General features: G+C 37.2%; 3 long non-coding RNA genes across 6 annotated transcripts in view; 1 reads left to right on the top strand and 2 right to left on the bottom strand.

Moving 5' to 3' along the window:
• Positions 1–27,958, top strand: part of LOC123590487 — a 400,928-nt gene that overhangs the window by 338,751 nt on the left and 34,219 nt on the right. For all 3 annotated transcript variants that reach the window (XR_006708789.1, XR_006708788.1, XR_006708790.1), the window contains exon 3: positions 17,015–17,130. This is a non-coding gene — a long non-coding RNA (uncharacterized LOC123590487). The remainder of the gene's footprint in view (positions 1–17,014; positions 17,131–27,958) is intronic.
• On the bottom strand, positions 6,761–16,260 carry LOC123590488. Of its 2 annotated transcripts, XR_006708792.1 has the most exons (4): positions 14,126–16,260; positions 10,638–13,580; positions 8,209–8,295; positions 6,761–6,910 (listed from the first exon to the last, which is right to left on the bottom strand). It is a non-coding gene; the product is annotated as an uncharacterized LOC123590488 (long non-coding RNA). The 2 variants fall into 2 exon arrangements; XR_006708791.1 differs by having other exon boundaries at positions 10,638–16,260.
• Positions 16,445–22,945, bottom strand: LOC123590489. Its single transcript, XR_006708793.1, has 3 exons — positions 22,194–22,945; positions 20,851–20,950; positions 16,445–17,079 (listed from the first exon to the last, which is right to left on the bottom strand). It is a non-coding gene; the product is annotated as an uncharacterized LOC123590489 (long non-coding RNA).

The following is a 27,958-nucleotide window of genomic DNA, read 5'->3' as shown; positions in this document are numbered from 1 at the left end:
TAGGAGATCAGTTATCCTCCAAGATTGTAAATTTGCCATTGTGGTTTTGCTTGCTGACTTGAAGCCTACTGTGGAAGAGACTGCCAATGATCTCTCAGTTTCTTCTGCCTTTATTCCTCTTCAGAACAAACGCCCTTAATTTCAAGTGAAGCCTTGTGACTGAATTCCCCAACCCCCAATGGAATATGAGTGCAAGTAATAACTTCCATATCACCCTCTCAGATGCAAGGCTCGAAGACAAGTGTTGATAGCAGCTGTCCCCAACCCTCGACAACTCATCTCAGGTTATGAAGGGGACCTATATACCCTTGCTTTATAGCACGTACTACATTTAAAAGTTACTTTTGCTATAACAACTAGCTAAGACAAAAATTTGCGCCTGGACGTTAATCATTATTACGATAAAAAAAGCTCCGGCAACTGGTTGGCAGTCAGGCGGTGAATGGCAAACGCATAGGTATTGCAGCCTGGAGTCCTGGGGACCCTGAATGTGCTGTGACAGGTCATTTGGTAAAAGTGCTGCCTGTGACAGAAGGCAGACCACGGCATGTAGCTAACTCTAGGGGGACAGTTAAAGGAAAAGTGACTTGTCCAAGTTCATATGATTAGACTAGAACTTAAGTCTCCGGTTCAATGTTCATTAATTATAATACAAAAAGAAGTGCCCTGATCACCCACAGCAAAGGTCTCTAATGTATGCTCTTCTAAAGGGTGTTTAGCTCCACTTCTGCCAAACCAAAATGTATTTCCATAGGATATGCAAATATTATAGCGTTGTCTATGGGATGAATATTTTGTGCCTTCGTGTGCATCATAAATATAAAGATACATTTCTTTGGGGGTGTTAATAGATAAAATTGGGCTCAACACTTCTCACTCTTGACATTCTGTTACTTATTAACTAATAATGATCTAAAATGGAGCTGGACAATGATCCTTGTAAGGACCCTTGCTCCCCCAACCTCCACCAAGGTCACTCTATCCCTCTCCCCTTGCCCCTGCCATCAGTCAACAGTCAGGAATATTTAATCACGGTGCTGTTTCACACTAAGCCTCAACTTGTTCTCAAAATCTTCAACCCATCCTCCAGACAGCTGTACTTCCTAACAGAATCATCATAGACAGGCTAGGAGATTTAACCTGTTTGGTTTATGGTGGGTCCAGGAATATTTACATTTAGTAGGTACACTTTTAAGATGCAAGTGTCTCTAAAGTTAAACATTTGCAGCATGCAAGAAGGCAGGTGTGCAGGGAGCAACCTCATGATCTTTGCAAAGTGAGCCAGGGACTTCTCTACCTCTTCCTCCTGACAAGGACTGGTCTGTGTTTGATTTCCCACGAATGCCATCTATTTGAGTTCCAAGAGTCTGAGACTGCACAGCACTTTTCTAGGACCAGAAAGCCCTTAAACACTTTCATTTCAGCCACCTACAGCAATATCCATGCTCCAATCTGGTAAGCCATGAGATTTGAGAGCAAGCATTCGAGGATGACTCCCATATACGATTTTGTAATTGTTGTTCTCAGCGAGCGTTAATTGCCGCAAAGTATGGCATTCCATGGCTACAACTCCCTCTTCCACTCTGGAAAACGCATCTTTGAAAAGCAAGGAGCCATCGTCATTCTTTGCATTTTACCTTGGCATTTTGGCCTTTACCTTGGAATTTCTTCCCACTCTCTTGTTATTCCAGCCTTTCACTGTGATTATGGGCTGTTAATGCCATTATTTTGTTATTTCAAAGGAAGGAATGTTCTATTGCTTTTTGGGGAATATTCAGCCACCCGTCTACAATTAGTGTTTTCAAGTGTATGCCAGGTTCTATTTTTCCTTTTCCTTTTAAATCGCAAAACTCCAAGTCAGTATTCCAAAATCACTTTTTGTTTGTCTTAAGATTACTGTCGGCAGCTTTGTCACAATTATTTAAGTAACTAATCGAGAATTGATTCCCCCCCCCAAATATATTAAAATATCATGAGATCAAATTTATACTAGGAAATATGTGAAACTGACACAAGCTAGAATCACACGGTCTGAAGAAATCTTTTTGAAAATGATTGGATTTTACATTCTGGATAGATTTAAATGCTAAATAGAGTATTTAAAACACAATCCTAGATGCCTTTTACTGGAATACGATAGCTGGAAAAACACGGAAGAAACACATTAGATTTGATTCAGTTTGGTTTTGTGATTTTGATTAATTCAAGAATTATGGATTGTTACCTATATTTTATGCCACGTAACACAAAAAAGAAAATGTCAGATATACATATGGATTGAAACCTTTATAAAATGGATGGCCCAGACCCCAAGGTAGGCAGTTACCTAGACAAGGTACACCAAGAGCCAAGAGCCTCTAGCCAAGTTCTCCAGAACTGGCTGCCACCAGAATTTTTAGGAGAGGGGCAGCAGTTAATCCTGACGATGTGGTATTCGATGCAAAGGTTCTGTCGGGGAAACTCATTTATCTTTTATTTATGCAACTCACAGTTCTATTGAGAATGCTAAAATCTGTATATACGGTATGCTTTTTAAATTAGGCTTCAACTAATAAATCAATGGCTAGCTTTCATATAAATGTAAAGAGGACCAAAAAAATGATTTAAGGTACCTGGGTCCATAACTATTTTATGATCTTCAGGCATCAGTTGAATTACCTCTCATTACTCACGTGCAAAATGGAGAAGTTGGGTTATTTCTATGGTCTGAGAGTGGTTTAGTAAAGACAGCAGAGAGCATTCTGTTCAGACAAGCTTAGGTTACAATCTCAGCTCTGCTGCCTTTTCTACCTGGTACTTCTGTATTTTTTTTTTTTTTTTTTTTGATAAGTAAATTGAAAGTAGAAATATCTACCTCCTGGAATTGTGAGAATTAGATGAGCTGGTAGAGATAAAGTCACCAACAGGCAGGAAATGGTGGCAGCTTTATTACCGCAGGTTGAATGTTGCACATCTCTCTCCAAATGCCCTCTCTCAACTCTGTTCCAACACCACAATCATATGACTTAATCCTTCACTCCAACTGGACCTTTCTTCGGTCTATAAAGGGCTACGTGATACCTAGGAATCCAGCTCAAAAAACAGCTGGGAAATAGATAGTAGGATAGCACAGAATAAGATCTATGTTTGAGAAAAGTATCTCCTATTCTTCTTCCTCAATGGTGTCTATAGTAATGATTCCATCTACCCATCCATTCATACATTCAATAAGCATCGATTAAGCTTTGACTATGTGCCTGGTCCTTGTCCATGTTCCTTGACCTACCTCTTTCCCAAGCCAGTGTAGACTAAAATTCTGTTTATGAGTGAAAGTGATGAATGTTCTGGCACCAATTGTTATGTACTTGTGATTTTCTCATTTCTAAGGCAGCTTTTCTTTATTTACCTCCAGACTATTACATGGCATATGGTTTGGTTTGGGGATATTTTCTTCACACCTTCCTAATTAGATCAATTTTGTCTTCAAACTCTCTGCTTAGAATATATTCCAAGACTGTATTCTGGTCCCTTGCATTTGTAAAATTGAAAAGAAATCTATTCAAGTTTCTGTGATTTTTTTTTTTTCTACCAGTCAGATCTTATACCCATTTACACTTGTTTTGAAATGTGCTGACACATAATGGGAATTCCAAAGTTCCCAATATGGGGGGAATTGCCATTTGAAAAAAAAAATCTATGCAATACTTTCATAAACCATGTATAAAGTATTGTGTGTAAGACAGTGGGGTAGTGATGAGACATAGATCTAACCCCAGATACATCAGTGATGTGGTATGAAAGGAGACGTGACTGTTCTGGTCCTCAGTTTCTATGTCTTGAAAACTGGGAAATAATATCTTATTTCTCAAAGAGAGTACTATGAAAAATAACATTATATGTGTGATAGAACCTTGACAATTACAAAGTCCCTTATGAGAAGTATCAACAATTATTATCTCACCTGAATCAGGCTAGAGCATTAAAGTTGATCTAAATTTGAGCACTGGAGAAAATGATGACTTGGAACAGATTGGGGTTATTAGTGAATCAAAATAGAACAGAAAAATCACATAGGAGAAATGCATGGTCAGTGATGCCAGGGGGCCTGATCCAGGGTCCCTCCATTTGCCCTCACAGAAAGGTACCCTGTGCTACAAAGCCAGAATCAGTAGTGCTCCTTGGGTGGGGAATCTACTAGAACAGAACACCCTAGAAACACAGGATTCTTGACTTTTATATACTTTTGCATGGAGGGATGGAGAAGGGGAGGTTGTACACATTAGGACTCGATGGTCAGCCTTATTTCCGTAAAAGGAAATTCTTGCCATGCCATCAGTGCCTGCCTTCACAAACCATTTCTTTCTGTGCTTTTGGGTCTTCTCGAAGTTTATCATCTGACCAACTTTATCGGATCAGCATGTCCCCAAGGGTCTTCAGAAAAAACATAAAATTCAGGCATGCAGGCAACTGACCAGTAAATGTGAGGCATAGCAAATAGACCCAAACCCAGGTCTGACTCTGGGATAAAACAGGTTATGGTAGAGTTCTCATTCATTCATTCATTCATTCATATATTTACCTTAGATTCCTCCAACTCCTCAGTCATGCACTACTCTGAACAGACTCTCCTTGCCCCAATTCCTTACTCTGCCCCAGATCAAGTCCATCCCATCTGCTTCAGGGACCACGTAAATACCAACCATTCACAGTGTGCGTGGCAGGAGTCTACCTTCCCTCTCCTCCCTCTCCTTGGAGTATGGTTTGTCTTCCCATCTCACAGGCATCTGATCTTTGAGATCACTCTTTCATGGTATCTAATACACCGGTCTTTATGAAATGCAAAGCAGCAGGTTTTAAGAGAAAGATTGCTGATTTCAGAATCACACAGACCTGAGAATGAATCCATCATGGTCCCATCGCTTGCTTGCTGGGAGACTTTGCGTAACTGATTTAAGGTAAATCATTGTCTCCTCACTCTTAGAACAGATATGGTGAATCCTAGCTTCGAGGCTGGGTGTGAGCACACAATGTAAATTTTATATGAAATGAGCACAATAGGTTTTCAACAAATGTGCATCTCTCCATTTGCCACAATCTGCGAAGTTGACAATTTCAGGAACAGGACTATGAGGAATAATTTAGATCTAAGAAACTTGTGCACCTAAGGGTTACCTGTGATTTTGGCAACTCCTTGTCCAACCAACTTCATTTCTCTGCAAACTATGATCCAAACCCCTAGCAATCAAAATGGAGATACAATATTTCATATGCCATATTTTCCAAACATTGGTTTTAACAAATTTTTCAATTGATGTTTATTTCTTATAAAATATATCTCAAATATATTCACAGTTGGCCACCAGTTAGAAGGTAGAATATGCTTTTAGCTTAATTTTTAAATAGTTTTATATCTAGGAGTTTCAATTTATGTTAGATCTTTTAGTTTATATTAGATCTTTCTTAGATATTTTTCTTTTTCTTTGTTTTTTTTGAGTGTACCGTGTAGGTAAGAATATATTCACAGTAATGAAAAATATTCAGAGTGACATTTTTTTCTTTTTCTTTTTAACATTTCTGTTTCATATGTTTACACTGCTTTGTCTGTTAGTCTTTGTCAGCACTGAGCATGATTTATAGTTGCAAGCACTTTCTTTGTGGAAAACTGAAATTCTTCCTGTGCCTAGAAAATGTGTGCGTGTTCTTGAAGACAGTACAAAAGAGAAGCACCTTTAACGCATACTGAGATTCTTTTATAGAACCCTAGAAGTCAGAATCATTATACTGTTCTGCAGTTTATACCCCAGGGGAGGGGGGTGTTTCCACTTCTGGGAAATGTGTAGTATTCTTAAGGATTCCATGGGACTTGTAGGGAGGGGAGGTGCAAATGGGTCTCCAAAAACCACTGAGGATCCATCATGACTTACTTTCCCCCTAGGTTTATTACTATTCCCCCTTACTATTCTAGTCCTTTGCTGATTAAATGATTTATTACCGAATTGAGGGGTTTTTACAACATATTTATCAGTTAATAGTAAAACGCGCCTCAGGCTTTGAATACAAGTAAGCCCTCAAGACTGTCTATAATTCAGTTATGTGACAATCTGAAGATTTGATAAGAACCTAATTAAGACATGAGAGGTTGGTGCATTTTTGGGAAATGCCCAGAAATGGGTTAAAAAACACGTGAAACAGAGAGGTGACATATATATTTCAAACAAGCCTAATAGAGCAATAAGAAAAAAAAAATATTTGGAGAAACTGTAGACAAGAGAAAACAACCATCCCAACAAAAACGGCATAATAGAAAACTCGTTGCAACATTGTATCCCCCAATGTTAAGGTAAAAACTTTGAGGGGCGCCTGGGTGGCGCAGTCGGTTAAGCGTCCGACTTCAGCCAGGTCACGATCTCGCAGTCCGGGAGTTCGAGCCCCATATCGGGCTCTGGGCTGATGGCTCAGAGCCTGGAGCCTGTTTCCGATTCTGTGTCTCCCTCTCTCTCTGCCCCTCCCCCGTTCATGCTCTGTCTCTCTCTGTCCCAAAAATAAATAAACGTTGAAAAAAAAAAAAAGATAAAAACTTTGATTGCAACGTCGTCTGTGTTTAATTCACTGTAAACAGAAAGAAAAGAAAAAAGGAAGACAAATACCTGTTTATACTCACCCCCACGAGGCACCATTAAAGTTCATTCCAATTCTGTGAAATATCAATATCTTTCAGGAAAATTCAACCTTTTGTGACTTATGCCAACTAAACATCAGAAAGCTTCCAAGAATCTAAGTGCCAACTCCACTATTTATTGGGCTTTTTGTGATACAGATGGATACTGCAGAAGTTGGCATCGAGTTATATTTAGTGATGGAAATATTCTATAATATGGGAAGAATGTATTATTTTTCTTGATCCATGAATTCCCCTGAAGACTTGAATTGTCTGTAATAAAAAAGCAGAGAAAATGCTTGGGCATGCAGAATCCAAAATAACTATTTTTCATACAGAAATATATATCCTTGCAATGTGGTGGATGAGAAGAAAACACAATTCTAGGTGCGATTTATTTCTTATATTCAGAATGCTGAATTCTACCTGAATTACATTTATTTACAGACCACTGAAATATTTTTATTTATAATTTTGTGGGTTAAGCCACATGATTCAGTATCCTAAGCTATACTTTGCAAGTGAAGCTAATATAAACACTCATCTTTGCCAATGTAGGATGGTAAGGGTCAAGCTGACCTGAAGGCCATGTATTAGTGGTATCACTAATGTAAATATTTAGGGCCATTCCGTTTTATAAATATTCCATGGATGTGTGAAAACCAGCAGACTTGGTGGGGGGGGGGGGTGGCCTGGGTAGCTCAGTCAGTTAAGCGTTTGACTTCGGCTCAGGTCACGATCTCACAGTTTGTGACTTCGAGCCCCGCATCCGGCTCTGTGCTGACAGCTCAGAGCCTGGAGCCTGCTTCAGATTCTGTGTCCCTCTCATTCTGCCCCTCCCCACTCATGCTCTGTCTCTCTGGCTCTCTCTCTCTCAAGAATAAGTAAACATTACAAAAAAAAAAAAAAAAATTGAAAACCAATAGATAGGGGTCTCCTAAGATTTTGTATGCACTGTTTATCTCCTTATATCAAGTTTGTCTAAACAACGTTTATACGGTGAAATTGTAAATGTTCTGTAGACAATTTGCCCATTTCTAGAGAAGATGTAGCTCCTTTACCATCTGGGTCAGGAATCCCCAGTGTTTTTTTATGAGTTTGCTACCAAAAGGTACTTTAAATCAGCTACTTGTTATTCTGAGTGTCTTAAATGGAAGGTTCCTTAGAAAAATGTGTTCTTCATAAAAGAAACCCAGACACATAATCCTATCCTTTTTTTTTTTTTTTTTTTTTTTTTGTTGGCTTTATCTCTGACTGGAGATTTGCTTTGCTACAGCTAACCTTTTCTTGATCTTCTCCTCTTCTCCTTAAACTCCTGACCATGGAGGAAGAAGAATTACATGCCTTGTCACAGAAAATAAGAAAGGTCCATCTACTAATTTTTAAATCAGTCTGAATTAAACTGCAAGGATGCTTTTACAACTGGAAATATACAACTGTCTTAGGTTAAGGCCCACACAGAACCAATGAACTATTTGACATGGCAAAAAAACAGAGCAAAGGAAATTTAGGTCAGCATTTTGGTAAAAACCTAATATTACCAAAATAGTGTTTATAAATTGTTGCATTACCTTTGCAGGTGAGGGTTCCTTGCATAAACATACTTCTCCCTTGCTTAACTAATGTAAATAACAGGCATGTCGTATTTCCTCTTTTCTCTGAAAAACACCAAGAACAAAATATTGCAAGAACTCTCATAAATAGAAAAAGGCTGAAAGTGTATTGCAGAGGACAACTTTATAAGGCAGGAATTCTTGACAATGTATTTTACCACTTAGGGTTTACAGTAAATTAACAGAAATAAATACATACAAATTTTATTTTTCAATTTGTTCTTGTAATGACAAGTATTGCTAACAATTCTAAATTGGCTCCGAGGAAAACTTTATAAACATACAGCTTTTATCTGTCTTTCTTATGTTCAAATTCAAAAGGTCTTTCCTTTTATCCTTCTCATATTTTTGAGTGGATGATGAGAAATTGAAATATAAGCCCTCTTGAAATGTTATGGATTGAACCTGAACGGATCAGAGCTCTACCTGTGACTGCCCAAAGATTAGAGACATGTTGAAATTCATGAGGTGTATGTGAAAAGCCATTGATGATGGGTGATGGGGTTTTGGAGTGATGATGGGGTTTGGAATTGACGGCCCAGAAAGAATTCTTGAAGACATCTTTGGTGCAAAAAGGTGATTTCATTAAAGTACAGGGACAGGAACCGTGGGCAGGAACAGCTGCCCTGGGGTTGTGAAGAGTGACTGATTATATATCTACAGGTTGGGAATGGGGGGTTGGTTAGGGACAGCGTACGTCTCTAAGGAATTGTGGAAGCAAGGTTTCCAGACCTTGAGGCTAGCTGTTATTAGAAAAATGTCATTTATTACTGTTTTTTTTTTTAATGTTTCTTTTTATTTATGTTTGAAAGACAGAGAGAGAGAGAGAGAGAGAGTGCACAAGCAGGGGAGGGACAGAGAGAGAGGGAGACAGAATCTGAAGCAGGCTCCAGGCTCTGAGCTATCAGCACAGAGCCCGATGCAGGGCTTTAACTCGAAAACCACGAGATCATGACCTGAGCTGAGGAGGCTTAACTGACTGAGCCACCCAGGCACTCCCACTGTTAGCAAAACCTTAGTCATGAACTCCTTCAGATGTATATCAGGGGCCATATGCTTGGAGTATAATATAATGCCAAAGTATACTTGAGGGGTAAAGATAAAGGAGGTTTGCAAAGGAATTTTTACGTGTTCAAAGAGATTTACAGGATCCTGGCGGGGCAGGATAATGTTAAGCCAAGATTCCCTTGTGCCCCTGGCATAGTGTCATCATCGAGGCAGCTGAGTGCTTAGAGAAAGGTCACTATGCTTGATTCAAGGACTTGTCAATGGATTGTAGGCGGTAAGGGAATTTAATTTTTCATTTGCCTTTGTTTCCCGCATCACCATTGCAAGCACTTAAACACCCTTACATCTTGACGAGGGTGATATTAGAGCTCCAGGAAACAGAGTCTATAGGTTTCTGGAGTTTAGGTTATGGATAAGATTGCCTTTTTCTTGCAGTTTACTAAGTTATTCGTAAACTGAAGGAGACTCTTGTCCTGCATGACTTTGATCTCTATCAGTCAACCATTTGTTTCTTTCCTTTCCTTTGTTCTTGGGCAGCCAGGAGTGTCCAAGGAATATCACATATATCCCACCTGGGGGAGGGGGAGGGGTGTTGTCAGCTTGTATTTTGCCTTCAGCTTGCCTTATGATCCTTCATCAATGTATACTTGAAAAAAATCACAATTCTAAAAAGAATTTACTTTGCAAAGAGGTTGTTGAATTTAAAGACAAGTGAGGTACATTCGATAGAAGGTAGCCAGTCAGGTGCCCAAATTTTCTATCCTCTTATTTAAATAGCACATCGCCATCAACCTCTAATTTCCTTCTTTGTTTAATTCTTCTTCATAGCATTTATTACCACTTAATGTACGTTTTGTTCTCTGGTGTATCCTCAATGCTTACAGCAGTTTCTGGAACACTACTGTTGCTCAAGTTACACATGCTGAATGGACAAATAATTGAAATTATTATATCTATTATCCAGTGAATTTAGTGCATTTCAAATGTTATAATGATACCTGTTAAATATGTCATTAGAATGAATAGAATAAGATGGTTTTGAAGGATATTTGATCCAGGCTTTAAAAAGTCCCCCACATTTTTTTTTTGAAGCTTTCTTTCTCCAAAAAGACAATAGCTTCCTGTTAATTGTAGAGTTCGTTCTTATTGTGTAGTCCAAAAAAATTACTGATTTAGAGAATTGTGATAAACTTTTCTATATTAATAGTGCATTTCACCAGAGGCTTATGATGTATTTTGATATTCTCGTTACAATTTCCACTTCATTTCAGAACCCATTGTTGTTTGGGGGCGTACTGTGTTTCACATCCAGTGGGCCACTCAAATCAGCCCTCCTGCCCAAGAGCCGTTCGGTCTCATGGAGATTTTGACCGACTAACCTTGAGTTGGTCTTCTGATCTTCCCTACACATTTGATTGTAGGTGACACCAATTGCCATGCATAGGGAACTCCTCAATACTTATGGCTTCCCTGGAATCAGACACATGGCATAACGAAGACGAACAGCGAGTACTCTAGTCACAGTCTAATTATTGACCTCTTGCTGTGTAGTCACATCAAGTAATATATTTTAGGCCCTGGAGTACAACTTATGGTACAAACTTTTCACAAAATTTTAGATGAATTAACCTTCCTTCACTTTTCAGCACCTTGCATAAGCCCTCTTAATTCACACCTATCCCAACACCAAAACAAAACAAAACAAAACAAAACAAAAGCATGGTCCATAAAAGAACAGATTGAGCAACTGCTTTTCATTAAAATTAAAGACATCTACTCTTCATAAGATGCTGTTGAGAAAATGAAAAGGCAAGTCACAGTCAGGGAGAGAATATTTGCAAAGCACTTATGTGCATATGATATGCTTCATGATACATGATAAAGGATACGTCTTCGGAAGATACACAGCAATCCTCCAGTATCCACAGTTTCACTTTGTACCAGTCAATGGTGATCCAGATGGCGATGATCCTTCTTCTCACCTGTTGTCAGAAGGTCAGTAGTAGCCTGCACCTTGTCATAGTGCCCGCGTCACTCACCTCACTTCATCGCATCACGTAGGTATTTTATTGTCTCACATCGTCACAAGAAGGGTGAATAAAGTACAATAAGATATTTTGAGGGAAAGAGGCCACATTCACATAAGTTTTATTGGAGTGTGTTGCTAAAATTGTCCTGTGTTATTATTGGTTATTGTTGTTAATCTCTTACTGTATATAATTTATAAATTTGTCATAGATACTACTGTAGAGGGAAAAAAAAAACAGTATATATAGGGTTTGGGAGTATCCACAGTTTCAGGCATCCACAGAGGTCTTGGAACATATTCCCTGTGGATAAGGGGAATTGTAAAGAACTGAAATGAACTCTTACAACGATAATAAACAATCCAACTAAAAATGGACAAAATATTTGAATAAATCACTAAAACATGTACTGATGACAAAGGAACACGCTGAAAGATACTCACCATCACTAGTTAGTTTGGAGATAACAAATTAACGAGATACCACAATGAGCTAACAATATATCCCTAAAAAAAAAAAAAAAAAAAAAAAGACCTGCTATACTAAGTGTTGGCAAAGTTCTTGGGGGATTCGAAATGTCATACACTCATGTTAGGAATGCAAAACTATTATAACCACTTTGGAAAATATTTTGAAGTTTTTTAAATAGTTAAACATAAACTCAGCTATTCTACTCCTAGTCACTTACTCAAGAGGAATGAAAGCTATGTTTTTAGAAACACTTTTACGTAAACATTACTATCAGCTCTATTTTTAATAGCTACAAACATTCCACATGTTCAGCAGATAAATGGATAAACAAGTTGTGTGTTATAAAATAGAGGGTTAGTCTATAGTGAAAAGGAATTTGTACTACAACATGGAGAATGTAAATGTCAATAAAATAATTATGCTAAATTAAAGAAGCCGTGTAAAATAAGACAGTATGATTCTATCTATTTTAGCAAATGACATTTAACATATAGTGGAAGAAAGCAAATGAGTGGTTGTCTTGTGTGAAAGGAAGATGGGGAGGGGCAAGAGAGAGGGGTTACAAAGGGGTAGGAGGACACTTTTTTTTGGAGGTGATAGAATTGTTCAGTATCTCCATTGTGGTGATGGTGTCAGGGGGGTATATACATTCAAACATGGTGTGTATATATGTTAAAACATCAAATCCTACCCAACAAATTTGTGCAATTATCTTATGTCAGTTATGTCTCAGTAACCCTATTCAATAAAATATAACCACAAAATAAAACCCCACTATAGCTGTTACGCATACAACCTTGTGCTCCAGGCCCTTGCATAGGTGTTACTGGGGGTATGAATTGGGTGGCAGCGAGGGAAGGACCCAGCCTTGCATTCATCAGCTACTGGTAGAGTGTGGAGATGTGATATCCCTTTGAAGTCATCCTGAGAACTCTACTTAAGGAATTGCCTTAGGTTGAGGGCTTGCAGGCATTCTCAGACTTGGCCGGTTTAGTTATCATCTAATATAAAGGAAAATGCAGATGTCATCAAGAATAGAGATTAAGTTTGCGAGGCAGACACCTCTTGCCACACCTTGCCCCTCAGGCTGGCTTGCACGTCCGCTTTAATTACCACTCATCCAGTGTTCTCTGGCACTTCCAATTATTCTAGTAATTTCAAATTTCACAACTCACATTCCAAAAAATTAGACGTTGCTGAGACCTTGGATTTGGGTTTGAAATATGACACTGCTCTCTACCAGCCGCCTTGTTTTTACCACAACTCTCCCACAGCTGTTTAAGGCTATTAATATTAAATTAATGTTCAAGGAAATTTACAAGTGCTCAGTAGGGGAAAAGGAATGTGAGTTAACCACAGACCTTCCTCTTAGCATGGGCCAGCAAAGATATGCCTGGGCTTCATTACTGAGTAATGTCAGAGTCCATATTTCTCAGTCTCACATAAGTTAGTTTTCCTCTCTTGAAAAGGTTGCTTGGATTGAATAATTCTATGCTTACAATCCCTGTATGTTTAGTGAACAGAATTTAGGAATGTGTCAGGACCATTGCAAAAGAGGAGAGTAAGAGTTGGACAAATCACAAATTAGAAATTGTACATTATTCCTTTAATACACGTTTACCGAGCACATCCTAGGTGCCGGGCATTGTATCAGAGCTAGATGAAGACCAGTGAGCAAAAACCAACCTGTTTCTTCTCCTCACAGAGCTTACAGTTCAGGAAATGCTTTCAATTAGATGTGCTGTTCATCCCACCAAACTCCAGCTCCTGGTTCTTTATTCTTCTTTCCCATCCACATTTTCCTCACTCAATAAATTGATGCTTCTATCGTTGAGGTTATAGAATAGTTAGGAATGAGAGGATTTTGCTCTAAGACCTTCTGAAAAGGGAAACCCTTCTCCTCATCCCCCTCACTACCCCCATTCTCCTCCCATGCCTCCTTCTTTTCCTCTTTGCCTTTTTTCTCTTTCTTTTACCATTTTCAGTTTTTAATTTTGAAATAATTTCAGATGTCCAAGAATTGCAGAATTAGTAAAGAGTTTCAATATATCCTAACCCAGATCTCCCACCTTTTAACATCTTTGTTTGTTTTACCATTCTCTCTCTCTCTCTCTCCTCTCCCCGACCCCCTGGGCATGGCTATGGATATAAATATAAATATAGATAAAATATATTTAAATATTCTATTGATGAAATATTTGAAAGTAATTTTCAGGCATAATACCCTTTCCATCTAAATACATTAGTATACATATTCTGTCTAACCACATTACAATGAATAAAATGAAGAAATTAATATTAATAGTACTAGCATCTAATCTAGAAGCCATATATCCCAATTCATCCATTTGTACCACTAATGTTCTTACCTGATCCAGGATCACACGTTGCATATTATTATCATGTTCCTTATCTTGCTTTAATCTGGAACAGGTCCTCAGTTTTTCTCTGTCTTTTAAGGATTTGGGGTTTGTTTGTTAGTTTGTTTGTTTTTGTTTTTGGAATATAGGCCAGTTATCTTGTAAAATGTTTCTCAGTTTGGGTTTTTCTGATATGTCCTTGTTATTAAATTCAAATTATGCATATGGGGCAGGAATGCCACAGGGATAATGTGTCTTTCTTGGTTCATGCCGATGTGCTATTAGTGGGATGGTAATTTCAACTTTGTCCACTTAGTAAAGGTATTATCTGCCAGTTTTCTCCAACTTAAAGTTACCATTTTCCATTTGCAATTAATAAATATGGTGTTGAGAGGTACTCTGAGATTATGTAATCATCCTACTTTTCAACTATACTTTTACCCACAAATCCATAGATAATTCTTACCTGAAACTTTATTATGAGGGTGGTTTCCAAATAGTGATTTTCTATTTCTATCATTCCTTTTATCTTTATTAGTTGGAATTATAATGTAAGGAACAGCTTTCGTTTTTCCCCTGCTAAACTTCTTTTCTGAAGTCTCTCCATCTGTCCATCCCTGTATCTATCCATCCATCTCCATATTTATATTTTCATCCATGCATTGTATAATTCTATGTAGTACCAAAAAGTTCCATGATACAGATCTATTTAATTTTTCTCATCTAATTGAATTTGTACAGAAGGCTCATAGTGATGACCTTATTCACAGTATTACTATCCTAAGGATAATAATGAAGTTTCAAAAAATTACTACTTTCTATGAGATTAGATCAGAAAACAGGATAAAAATCCATTTTTTTAAATCTTTTGGAAGCTTGTGCATGAGGACAGAGTCATGCTTTCCAAAGTGACCTTGCATCATAGGATGAATCCAAATATATCCATGAAACATGTGTTTGGACTGTCTACTTCCTTCAGAGTCTTCTTGTCAAAGATAATACCCAACTGGATTGTAGGCTGAAATTATAAGGCTTGTCCGCAGTAAATCTGATGTTTCAATCAGGTTGACTGTCTGACTCAAGTTCCACACTTTATGCTTATTTGAGAAACAAAACCTCTTACATCTTCTCATGATAACCCTCTCATCTGTCCATGGTCTGGTCTGATTTGAACTTCCCAAATTTGGGATTTGAGTGATACTGTTCTATTCTATTGCCAAGGATATATAGGGAACTCAAAAGATTACAAATGAAATCAACTAGTTAATTTAACTGAAGCACATTGCAACGCATTGCAGAAACGGACATGCTAATCAACTTTCATTCAAAAATGTAAAAGCCTAGGTTTTAAAATTTTTCTTATATATGTCAATCGTGGACAAAATAATATCATCAGAGATGCCATTCTTTAGTGCCTAACATGTGTCCCCAGTGCTTCATATAACACCCTAGGTCCATGTTGATATCCCAATTTTTCAAATCTGCAGCAGGGGGGTAGAGAGGCTGCATAATTGGACTGAGCTTAAAGCTAACAGGTGGAAAGGCTGGAATTCAAATCCAAATTTGTCTTAATTTAAGAAGTCGTGTTTTCCCTCTGTATTACATTGGTCGTATACCTGTTACCAGTAATAAATACACAGAGGAAAGACGTGTATAGTCTCTGAAATCACTAAGATGAAAAGCTTATGGGATTCCTTAGTAGGATAATTCAGTCTCTTATCTTTAGAGTACAATAGAGTGCTCAAATTCAAGGTATTTATTTATCTGATTTGGCTTTCCTTGTTTTGTTCTGTTTATCTCTTCCCTTTGAAATATCGGTATATTTTAAAATCTGTATCTGCTCAAGACATACATTATTTAAAGACCTTAAAATCTGAGAGATAAGGATGATAATGGCACTTTATCCTCATGATAATTTATAACTAGATCAAGCTAAAAGTGAGCTCACTAAGTTGAATTTTCTGTATCAAACAGCAGGTGGTGGTGCTGGGTTATTCTATCAAGTTTAAGTACTTCTAGATAGTGCTGTGTTGTTGAACAACATATAACATATATTTTGGTTTCAGAACCATTCACATCATCTTGTTAAGATTTACTTTATAAAATAATACACATGATGAGGTCTCAAATTATTTGAAAAATAATTACATAAATATAAATCTTTTAGAAGAAGGATGATGATTATATATATATATATATATATATATATATATGTTAAATCATTTAAACAGCTTAGTACTTCACACGATTATTTAAATGGTTGTATTTAAATATGTATTTTGAATAATAAATATGATTTAGCATTGGGGAGTAAATATTTATATCAAATATACTCTAAATTTGTAATTATTATAGAATTAGAAGTACTAAATGGCAAACACTAAAGAAATCTTTGCCATTTAGCAACATGTGGAAAAATAGATTTCTTTTCACTCCTTTAATTCCTCATTGAGTAATGATTACCTTAAACACTTTCAACTAGCCCTATAGCATACACATTTCTATTACTTGTCATTCCACATTCCTATTCCATTATAGTCAATATCTCTGCATAATTTATTTTGAGTCCTGGCTGCATTTCCATTCCGAGTTGGTTAAAGCTTAAAGAGAGTGATATTTTCCAGAATCTTTGATCCAGGACTGGATTTGGTTGAATGGTGGGAAAGGGAGGAGGAAAAAGGAGTGTATTACACTCTTTCACCTTATTGGTGAAAAACTATTTGAATCTTGTGGTTCTGAGGGCCATGATGATGATGATGATGATGTTATATTATTTGAACCTGTGTCTTCGAGGTCCCAGGCCACACAATGTAAAGGCAACGCTTATAACCTTGGCTGATGATAGAGAATATTAGGCAGCAGATGGTTTCTCTAAAGATTTCTATTACTGTATTGCAGTGCTGACTTTATGGCAGATGGACTGGAGGAATGAAGGGGCAGGTGGCTGGTGTGAACCAGGGGTCCTGTAGAAGCAGCAGAGGTTAAAACTGAGGCAGGAATTGATGAGAAGTAAGGTGAGTTAGTAAAAGGACTAAAAGTACTGCATATCAGAGTCTATAATGTGGAGATGTGGGGACCACTTACATTTTATTTTAGGGCCAATCTATATGACTTCAACATTTTTATTGTGGCCACTGTGACACTGAAACTGAAGTTTGGTGGCAAAGTCATTACCAAACAGTTCTGAATGATCAGCTATACCTATGGCATGGCTGACCTGAGTATATATATGATGACATAATATTCATATATTATATATGATTGTATATTTATATATATCACATACATGATATATAAAAGCAATATATATTATATAGTATATATGTGTATATTATTTATTCTTCCGTTGCAAATCCTACCGAAACAGAAGTTCTGGAGGGTAAGGACTTGGGAATCACCATTGTAAAAAGATTTTCAGTGTAACTAAAATGCACAGTATACTTCTGAACTACTGGTTTGGATATCTTCAAAACTATTGCTAAAAGCAATAGCTTCACAATATAATGAAAAAAAGAAAAGAAAAAAACTAAAAGCAGTACAGGTGTAGTAGAAGCATACCAGGTTGTGTGGCTCAAAATCCATATGTATTTGGAGCCGTCTTCTTGGAATAAAAATTAACAATTACAAATACAAGATTAGATGCAGTGCCTTCAGAGGAAAGCTACTTCTGAGGCATAAACATTGAAGCCAATGTCACTTCTTATCAGCCTGGACATGTTTCTGGGCCTTTCTGATTTGAGAATAATGGCCTCCTGGGGCTATCAAGATCCAATGAGCTAACGGCCCTACCTGGACGGTGAAACACCCGACAGCCGTGGAGAGTATTATCCTCTTCATTCATCTCCAATTGCCTACTTCACATGCAAGAGCGTGACGTGAATAGAGAAAACTGCTCAAGATTTTGAGAAGTTCAGTAGGACCATTACGCACACATGTATCGCCTGCTTTCTCCAGTTTTTCCAGAGAAATCCAAGACTCTTACACACTTAAACCTTAGTGAGCATTTGTTGGATAAATGACTGGTTAAATGGTGAATGAATGAATGGATGAGTGAATGAATGAATAGAAGGAAGGCTTATGGCCCATCTGCTGCTATCACAAATATGGCTGCACAGCACTTTAGACGTGACTTGTTCATTTGTGGATTTTAAGCTGATTAAATGCATTCTGGGGTAAATGTGATTAGATGAGATGGGTGGAGTGTATCCGTGAGGGCCTCCTGGAGGAAGGTCGTTTTTGCAAAGCTTCAGAAGGAGCTTGTTTCAAAAAACAACAAATGAACAAACAAACAACAAAACAAAACAACAAGAGAGGCATCCTAAAGGCCATTTTTTTCATTTCTGTTTCAACGTGAGGGTACCAATAGTGCGAATTCACCTTGTGCAACAGGGCGGTTTCAAGTGAAAAGTATTTAGGCTTTTAAAATAAGCAAAACAAATATTTACTAAGTGTCCTCTGTGGGAAAAAAAACACAGGAAAATTTCAAGGCCTCTAAAAGCTATGTCTTTGTAACCACACTAAATCCTCACCACAGCCCATGGACTCAAGTTTTTCTCTAGAAAAGTAGGGCTTCGGGAGCTTCGTGGCTTCCCAGGATCACAAGATCTTAGATATTAAAAAACAGTGGAAATAAGATTCAGACCCTAATCTCTGATTTAATACCCATGGTCTCCTACTATATCATTTTATGTAACAAAATATTATTTTTTTGCATTTTGTGAAAGTATAAGTAGACAAAGAACTTTTCTGTATTTTAATACTTTCCCTGTGGAGAATATGAATGGCTTTTAATTATTTGCATTAATTTTATAACGTTTTCTAATGGGGTCAAAAAAGGCTACCCATTTCCTGGTAATGGTACCACACTGTGTCTAAATCCCACCCTTCTCACATAGAGATCCCAAATTACACATACACACACCCCACACACATACACATGCATACACACCTGTGTAGACATAGGTACACATATCTAATACTTTTTATATTTTGAAAACAGAAAATTGAATATTAAAAGGAAACTAAACACAACATTTGGATCCTGGTTTACTGAAATACCAGAACATACGTAGGCTAAAGCACATAGAACTAACTACAAAATAGACCGGTTTATAAACTGAGCTGAAAACTACCAGGAACATTCTGGATATACAGGTGCAACATGAAATTTATGCTTCTCGGTTTTTTCCTATACCCTCTGTGAATTTTAATTAAACATGTATCAGAAGAAATAAAGATTGGGTGGAAGCTATAGTTTAGAAACAATAAATTTATCAAACAGTCATAAGCAGCTTTTTCTGATTTTTTTTTTCTCATTTTATCAGTCTTGCTGTTCTGAAGGACCCTACTTAGACTTGTTCATATAAACAAATACACCTTGTGTTGTGTGTGTGTCTGAAAATAGACTTTTAAGCTTGTCCCCTTTAATTGATCTCTAAAACCAAGATAAAGCCATCCTGGTCTTACTCTATAAATATTTAAATGTTTTTTTTTTTTCGCAGTCATTTGTGATGATGCCTCTGCTTTATACCAACAATGTGGCAGGATCTGAAGACACGTGATTTGGGACATATGTTTCTGGTTTGTGATTGGGGTGCAAATTAAATGCAAGAGGGCAATCCCAAACAGAGGGTGTGTGGCCAAATTAAACAAGTTTATGCATCCATAAGGAGAGCCCAGATATAGGAATTCTAATTAGGAAAACAATATGATATTCTCTCTGGGCTCCTGGATTTTCACTCAAAATGTTGAACTTCCTTGGAAGGTCTTCATATTCGCTTTTCATTTGAAGTCCCAGATTATTTTTGCGAAAATCAATCCTACGTGATACTTTTAAAGTATATGCCCTCACTTTCTTTTCAAGGTTCAAGGATTGTGGATGTGTGCTATTGGTTTGATTCCCAAATTCTGGCAGATGTCCCAAAAGAAAAAAAAAATGCATAAAACTCTAGACCCAAAAGTGCCCATTAGTTACCTCTAAGCGTGCCAAGTTGTCGAACGATATTACAGTTATGATCTTTAAAGCATTTGTAAAAAAGCTGGATAACTTTGTGTAAAAAAGCTGAATTTTATAGCTTCGCCTATGCCAAAGAGATTTCCAACAGAAAGCACCCTGGTAAGCCTAATTATTACTCCACATATGGTACATGGCATCATAAGCTATTTTTGAGGTTTTGGGAAAGAGAGAGCCAAGTGACGACCACAACAGGGCGTGCTGAACAATTTTAACTCTGAATCTAACATCCCTAGTTGGCAGAGCATAAGACACAAAATGCTGCTTCAGCGACCCGTCTCTCACATATTTAATTTGAGGGCAAATAATTTAGTTAAAATTTACGGGGTGGGGTGGAGAAGGGAGTGATATACAAGAAGTCAGGATAGTGCACCTAGAGTCAGGGAAGATTGTTCTTCAGAATATCACAGCCGTTATTAGCAAGGGCAGGTTTCATCTCATACTTTAAAATCATGTCAGCGTTTATGACTTTAGCCTTCATTGACGGAAAAATGCATAATCTGAGTTAGAAGGCAGCTGAAGTTGAACATTAAAAAATTTTAGCTCTCGAATGTGTTAGGCTGTTGCATAAACAAAATAATTTGGGGAGAATGAACTCAGAGAAACATGGAAGCCATCCCCCATTTATCAGAGTTGCCTGTATGCCTTTAACTGATTATGTTTGAAAGGTTCTTCAGAGATAGAATTAGACATTAAAGAAAGAGGGGTATTTCATACTTACGACTTCAGTGTGTCAGTCCAGTGAGAACTATTTCTAAATCAGTTATCAGGATATCTCAACGTGGCTTCAGATAAATTCAGGCATCCTTCTACCTCCATCCCTGAAACATTTTAAAAGTCAATCTTGTCTATTGTTTAGTTGCAGAATCTTTTGCTCAGAGATCATTATGACACTGGAGGGGGCATGCCCATAATACCTGGGACACTTATAAGGCATTCACACATATTGAATGATAATTATGCTTACATCTCCTACCATCTTTTGTTGGATCTCTAAAGCCTTTGATTCTACAAGTCTGAGAAACGTAGCAGATTCCTGGCACCATTTCCCTCTGGTTTTAGATAAAAGTAAGAATTTCCTTCTCTAGCAAAATAAAGGGATATGCCTTTCCAGTTTTCCATTCTAAATATTTAAAAAAAAAAAAAAAAAGGACACTGCTTAAAGTTAAGGATTGTCTTCACTAGGGCAGAGTCGTTGGGAGCAAATAATTAATATTCCCAGTAGATCTATATTCATGAGCAAGGCCAAAAGAGAATCATGACATCAGCATTTTGGGTGGCTTTTTATTCTTTTGTGGTTATTTCATACTCTTTTAAAACAAAATCAGATATACTTTACTTACTTTATTTAAATATACCAGTTAACAAACGAGGAAAACCAAATCCAGGTTTTAATCCCGCCTTATTTATATTTGTCAGTTGAATGATTTATAAACCTCTGTGGCATAAAACTTCTAAGCATTATGATAAGATTAGAACAGCTTCATTTTTTCTTTTGAGAATGAACTAGAATTACTGTTCTTTAAATCTGGCCTCTCTTGTTGCTATTGCTGTTTTCTCCAAAAGGTGGCGCTTGTGTAACCTTTTTCTTCTTCAGGGTGCAGAGCGCCTGGGGAGCCAGAGGGACCAGAGTGCATTTTCAGAATTGTTTTCCTTTGACAAACTCCAAGTAGCCACTTCAAAAATCTGCATTTTTGTAACTGCAGGTCCTTTATGTGCAAAGAACCCTTTACATAAGAATTAGTCTGATTTTGTGAAAGAAAAACATGCTTCCTGTCTTAGTTTAGTTTAAACCTTAGAGTTCTTTAACCCAAGTTTATTTTATAACGTCCTTCTTTCCTTCTGATCTTTGCCTAAAGTTCTAATTTTTTTTGATAACCTCGATCCATTTGAAGTTGTCTTCCTTCATTAGAATGCAGAAGCAACACACAAGTATGTCTGGACTATATCTAAACAAACCTTTCTGACAGCATACATCAAGAAGGATAAATCATTCAGACAGGAGAAATCTTTTGAACTGTGGACGGACAAGGCGAGTGAGAGGCACAGAGGGAAAAGGAAAACCTGTTGGAGAGATCCTGATGATGAGACAGGAATTCACAGATGAGACTTGAAATCAAACATGCAAGTGCCTCCCAGCAGTGCATGTAAATTTGCTTCCAGTCCCCGCAGCTGAAAAGAAATCGAAACACGATCTAATGAAGTCCAACACTTCATTTTACAGACGAGAAAACCGAGTCCCAGAAAGGTAAAGGAGTGTGTTCCATGGAGAAAACCGAATTCTGTTTCTATTTCTGGTGACAGGATGCAATGCCATATTGAAGAGATGTGTTAAGTTGCAAGTCATAGAAAATCAAAATCTTAAGATAGTTTTGAAAATTGGAGTCCTTATAACAACTATTCTTTTTGTCAGACACATATTATTTTGAGCCACTATGCTGTCTTAGAAGCTTTCCTCCGCTCCATGCAGGGATATGATCATTCATTGGCCCCGTAAGTTACAGATCTGTGCCACCCCATACAGTAGCCATCAGCCACATATGACTATTTAATTGAATTTTAAGTTAATTAAAAGTAAGTGAAAATAAAAATTTAGTTCCTCCATTACTCTAGCCACATTTCAAGTACTCGACAGCTACATGTGGCAAAAGGCTGCTATATTGGAGGGGCACACATAGAAGTTTCCATCGTTGCTGAAAGTTCTCTTAGGCGGTACTGTTAGGGATCACCATTCAGAGCATGAAGAGAGTAGAACACCAAGTCAGGCAACGAGTGTGATGGGCTAATCCAGGGTGTAGCATCTAAAAGTGTGTATCTTATGGGGCGCCTGGGTGGCTCAGTTGGTTAAGCATCTGACTTCAGCCTAGGTCATGATCTCGCCATTCCTCTGACAGCCCCTCCTGAGTTCAAGCCCCTCCTCTGACAGCTCAGACCCTGAAGCCTGTTTCAGATTCTGTGTCTCCCCCTCTTTCTCTGTCCCTTCCCCACTCACACTCTGTGTCTCTCTCTCAGAAGTACATAAACATTAAAAAACATAAAAGTATGTGATTCATAATCTATGGGTCCCTAAACAACTTCTCAGCCAGCTATGGAAAACCAGCAGGTCTATGTTTTTTTGACTTCTCCAGCCCTCTTTCTCCTCCTACTTATGCCTTCTCTAATATTCCCCTTTTTTTTTGAGTGTTTTATAATCTTGTGGGTACCTTATTTATTCCTTCTTGTGTGCATGATTCGATTCCATTCCACAACGTCCAGTGGATACGTACCGTGTGACAGACGTTGCACTTACATAACAAAAAGGAAACATCAGATGCTCAGTCATCACTGAGTGGGTCGGGAGGAAAATACGTGTCCAGAGCCCAATCCGCACAGGGACTGAACTTCTCAGACCATTCGAATTGGCAAAAATGAGAATTATGAGCAAAACTATGTAGACTAATAGATGGAAGCTTATTTCGAGGGGTTTAGTGATTTGCCCAAAATAATACTGATGGTAAAAAAAAAAAAAAAAAAAAAAGTGTCCTCAGACTGGAATCCGTGTCTTTTTACACTGAGTCCAGTGTTTTAATCTAATCCATTAACGTAGAGACTGATTTATGCCAAATTCATAGTTTCTTTTGATATCTGCCAATGAATCATCAAATAAGTTGTGTCTTGCATATATTGACATTCTTTCTTTTTAAGCCCAATTTTCTCAATCTCTTTGAACAAAGGCAGACCTATATTTGCATGGGCTTTTCTTTGGAGCCCTCAGCTAAGTGCTTCTAAAAGGTCCTCGTGTTGAATTGATCTGTGCTTGATGTTCCACCAATACTTTGAACTCTTAAGTGTTGACAGAGTTTAAATGTGAATTAAACAAGTGCTCTTTCTATTAATAGAAAGGATATATATTTTTTTTATCAGCTGGCAGATGAATAAAATCACCTCGTTTGCAGGCAGTCAAGACGACATGGGTAGTGTGCAGCTCTTCAGGTTGGTACTTCCCACGATCGTCTGTATAACAGTGTGATTCATTCAGGGACACCTAAATCCAGATGCTGTTCGAACTCTAGGTCTTATATAGATTTTCTCATTCAGTGGCACTCACGTGGAAATTTGGCCACACCACCCCATCAGTCAAGTGGCTTTAACTGGGCCAATTCTTGTCTCTGTACCACATTCTTTGGAAGTGCTTCACCCATACCCCGTGCTACTCAGTACAAAGGCTGGTATGCTAGATACTTTCCCCACACATACAAGTTATTGGTCAAATGTTAATTTTTATGTTTTGGTGAAGTCTCCAATATCCTGTGTCGCTCGAACTTATTTTAATCGCAAATTGTATCATAGTGGGATGGTAGTGCGTGTATTTATAAAATGAACCTAGTTAGAGATTGTCCTTGTCTTCATCCGTAGAAACTTTCGATAACCTATGGTGCTTTCTGATCCTATCCATCAAATTTGCCATACAAGATTTCACTGACTGAAATTTTCCTAATCTTTCATAGAGCATGACCTGATGATTCCATTATCTTTTTTCACTTTGTCATACTCTCCTGCCAAAACAAATAAAACAAAACAAACTAGCAAAAGTTCTCTCTAGGAAGATTTTTCCACTTTTAAGTGCCTCACACCCCTTTCTGTCCGATCCATCAATCCAAAGAGTCTTTTCTTTCTTTCCTTCTTTCTTTCTTTCTTTCTTTCTTTCTTTCTTTCTTTCTTTCTTTCTTTTTTAATGTTTATTTATTTATTTTGAGAGAGAGAAGGAGAGAGAGTGTGTGTGTGCATGAGCAGGAGAGGTGCAGAGGGAGAGAATCCCAAGCAGGCTCCACACTGTCAGTGAAGAGCTTGTCACAGGGTTTGATCTCACAACCTGAGAGAAATCAAGAATGCAACGCTTAACCAACTGAGCCACCCAGGCACGCCGAGAGTCTTTTCTTTCTTACCTACAATTGATTTGTTTCCCTCTTTCAAGGTTTTCCTCTAGTATCTCAGAATTCAAAGATTCTCATAACCAACAATACTGTTCATGTGTTTTAAATACACTCTTCTTTGCATAAGAAAGTACATTTATACATTGAATCATATATACTGGCCAGTGTCAAGAAATAAATTAACGTATTCATAACACAATACGCCCTAGCTTTGTGCTAGGGAGTACAACTAGGCAAGTAACTAACATTCTGGTCTCTAATGTTCTCGTCTGAAAAATTACGTAAAAGTATATAATAAAAAGAATTAAATACAAATTATAATAAAAATATAACAAAAAGAAAAAACACAACAAAAAGAATTATTTTTTTAAAATTGAATTCTTTTTAAAGAATTTTTCTTTTTAAAAAGATATAAAAATATTGCTGGTATTCTGTTTCTCTCAGTCATTTGTCTTTGAAAAGGATCTGTTAAGGAAAACAGTACCTCGCAATTTTATTCCCTAATAGCTGTGTGACAGAGAATAACTCGATATATTCTTTTCTAGAATTTGGTATCACTAATGAAAGTAATTTGAAAAAAATTTTTTGGCCGAAGATAAAATTTGTCATTTTCTTGAGGATTTTTATGACTCTCTGCTAGTAAGAACGGAGCTGGATATTTTGCAAGATAAATAAATCCTGAAATGAACTACAAAAATAAGAAAAAAAACCTTTTTTTTTTAAATTTTTTATTTAGAAAAAAAACCTTCATATGTTCAGCTTAAAAGTAGTTATGTGTCATGAAAATGTATCCCAGTTAATATTACATAGCATTAGAAAACTCCACCATATTCTTGAATAATCCACATCTGGAAATTGGCTGCACACTGAAAATGACATTTATACTGATTTCGGCTGGAATCGTTTGTATTTGTTCTGTGGCTTGGGAATCTCTCCATCCAGTGAAGGAGCACAGAGCTGACTTTCTCCTGGTCATTTCTGTAATACACACACCTCTCTCTCATAGCCACAGCACACTTTAACTAGATGACTTGGTTTTTGTTTTTTTTGTTTTGTTTTTTTGTTTTTGTATCTTGATCACATTGAGATACGTGGCACTTACTATTCAAGGACATTTTGTATACAACAGACAAATTCTAAATCAGAGTGATAACTTGAAAAATATTTTAGAAACCAATATAGACCATCACTTTCTAGACTTTTCTTTTAAATATTTTTTTTATGTTTACTTATTTTTGAGAGACAGAGTGTGAGCAGGGGAGGGGCAGAGTAAGAGAGAGAGGGAGACACAGAATCTGAAACAGGTTCCAGGCTCTGAGCTGTCAGCACAGAGCCCACGTGGGGCTCAAACTCACAAACTGGGAGATCATGACCTGAGCCAAAGTCGGACGCTCAACCGACTGAGCCTGCCAGGTGCTCCTACACTTTTCTTTTAAATAAAAGTTACTTACGTGGTCTATCTACTAACTATACACTAACTTAATCTTGCTGTGGCCCCAGCTCAAATCTCAGGTATTCCAATGAAACCTTGCTCTTGTTTGGGTTCCTGTTACGAATACTTAAAGCACATGTCGTTCATTGCCATAAGTGCCCCTCAGTATGACTCTGTTGTCCACAGAGAAAATGTTAGATCCTGAAGTACATGAACTATTTATGTGTCCTTGACATGAGCAAAGCACCAGCCAGACTGTAATGCTTCTCCCCAATATATAAATTTAATAAAATTATATCACACAAAAATTACTTCGGACAAATTAGTCTTGAGCAACCCAAACCGATGAGTGGAGAAAAACAACAATTAACATAAACAGTTTGTTTTTATCAATTTGACCACATAACTTTGTATTCAGTTGGCATGTAATCACTACTTACTGATTTGCCGTGAAAGACCTTTGCTCCTTTCTGATTCTATGTTTGCCAGCATGCAGTTTATATTTATCATGCATTTTGTGATATTACTAGTCATACAAAATGACTGTATGAGAATTGAACTCATTTGAAAATGACAAATAGTTTATACTAGATCATCATGTGAAAGTAAATGGCTTCCATTATTTTATAAAATGACTTTAACGGGAAAGATGGTAGAGTTTTGCATCTACGGATTATGGTCTGATAATCCCAAATCTGAGCCCGAGAGAGTTAGCAAACTGCTTTTCTGATATTATTTAAATAGCAAAGATTTTTATGCTATCCTGTCTCAAATTTAAGAATGTGGAGTCACTGTAGTCTGAGGTTTCTTCTCAACAGAACTCACTGGAAATTCAAGGGATACTGGAAACTATAATTTTGCTGTAGCTTGAATTTGCCCAGATTAAAGGCAGGACAAACTTCAGAACAAACTTTCCTCTGGCTAAATTTCAGTACGACTCTAGGCCAAATACTTTTTTTTTTTTTCCTGTGTAAAATAATTTTTTAAAAGAAGTTTTTTTTAAATAAAAAATTGTTGTTTTCATTGAAAATGATTTTCATTCATCTTCTCATAATTATGACAGATTTCTCTAATCTGACATTTTTAGACATTTTGAACTCTAAGCCTTTTCATGAAAATTTCGTTTCATTTTTATTTTTCAAAACCCTCTAAATCACCTAGAATTAGGACTGCGGATTAAAGAATTTCCCACCACAGCCATCAATAGATCTGTTTAACGTCAACAAACAAGCAATGGATGAATGGATAAAATGACTTTGACAAATTCTTTTATTTACAGGCAATAAAAAATAGAGACATTGTCTTTTAGTTCGATGAAGATTTATATCCTTAACATAAAGTGAAGTCATGGAAACATGCCCATCTGTTTATTTTTTAAAATCTGTGGTGTCAACAGTTTGGAAGTTTCCAGTAAAAAAAAAAAAAGGAATGAAGGCATTCTTGTGGGATGTAGTCAAATCAAGGAATTCTATCCAAATGTTGGA

The sequence above is a fragment of the Leopardus geoffroyi genome, chromosome B4 (genome assembly GCF_018350155.1).
Source record: "Leopardus geoffroyi isolate Oge1 chromosome B4, O.geoffroyi_Oge1_pat1.0, whole genome shotgun sequence".
Classification (NCBI taxonomy): domain Eukaryota; kingdom Metazoa; phylum Chordata; class Mammalia; order Carnivora; family Felidae; genus Leopardus; species Leopardus geoffroyi.
Note: the sequence above shows the minus strand (reverse complement) of the source record. Positions and strands in the feature narration are given on the sequence as shown.